Here is a 1,006-nt window from a genome sequence, read left to right as displayed (position 1 = left end):
CATCAGCAAGTTGGAGACATATACGGGTTGGTTTGACTTCTTCAGTCAAACCAAGGTTTTTCATAGTAGATGCAGGTATTAGGTTGATACTTGCCCCAAGATCACATAGAGCTTGCTTGGTACAAGTACCCTCTAATGTGCATGGTATCATAAAGCTTCCGGGATCTTTAAGCTTCTCATGTAAGCTTTTCAGAATGACTGCACTGCATTCTTCAGTGAGGTAAACTTTTTCAGTTTCCCTCCAATCTTTCTTATGACTTAAGATCTCGTTCATGAACTTATCATAAGAGGGTATTTGCTAAAGTGCCTCTGCAAACGGAATCTTTATTTCAAGAGTCCTGAGATAGTCTGCAAAGCAGGCAAATTGCTTATCCTGTTCTGCTTGGCAGAGTTTCTGAGGATAAGGCATTTTGGCTTTGTATTCCTTAACCTTAGTTGCTGTAGGTTTATTGCCTACAGATGTGGGTTGAGAAGCTTTTTTAGAGGGGTTGCTATCAGCACTTGTATGTGTCTGATCTCCCACTGGTGTTTGAATGCCAGGGGAGGAAGCTGGAGTGGCGTTAGACGCCAACTCCTCACCTATTTCTGGCGTCTGAACGCCAGAACTATGCTTCCTTTGGGCGTTCAATGCCAATTCCTTGCTTGTTTCTGGCATTGAATGCCAGAACTGTGCTTCCTTTGGGCGTTCAACGCCAATTCCTTGCTTGTTTCTGGCATTGAACGCCAGGACTGAGCATGGTTTGGGTGTTTGATGATTTGATTTTTGATGGTTTAGAATTTCACAAATGAATTCTCGTTGCAAGTATAGTTCCTAAACCAAACAATAATCTTTTCATACAAAAAGTTGTTTGTCACTAAAACAAACCCCTAAATTTATAAACCAAAGTATTGAAACCTCGGGTCGTTCTCCCTAGGAATTACAATAAAGTGTCTTGTTATTGGTTGTGAGTTATTTTGGGGTTTTGATAAGAGGCATGGAAGATAAATGGCAAGAAAGTAAACTAAC

The sequence above is a fragment of the Arachis stenosperma genome, chromosome 1, assembly GCF_014773155.1.
Source record: "Arachis stenosperma cultivar V10309 chromosome 1, arast.V10309.gnm1.PFL2, whole genome shotgun sequence".
In the NCBI taxonomy this organism is placed as follows: domain Eukaryota; kingdom Viridiplantae; phylum Streptophyta; class Magnoliopsida; order Fabales; family Fabaceae; genus Arachis; species Arachis stenosperma.
Note: the sequence above shows the minus strand (reverse complement) of the source record.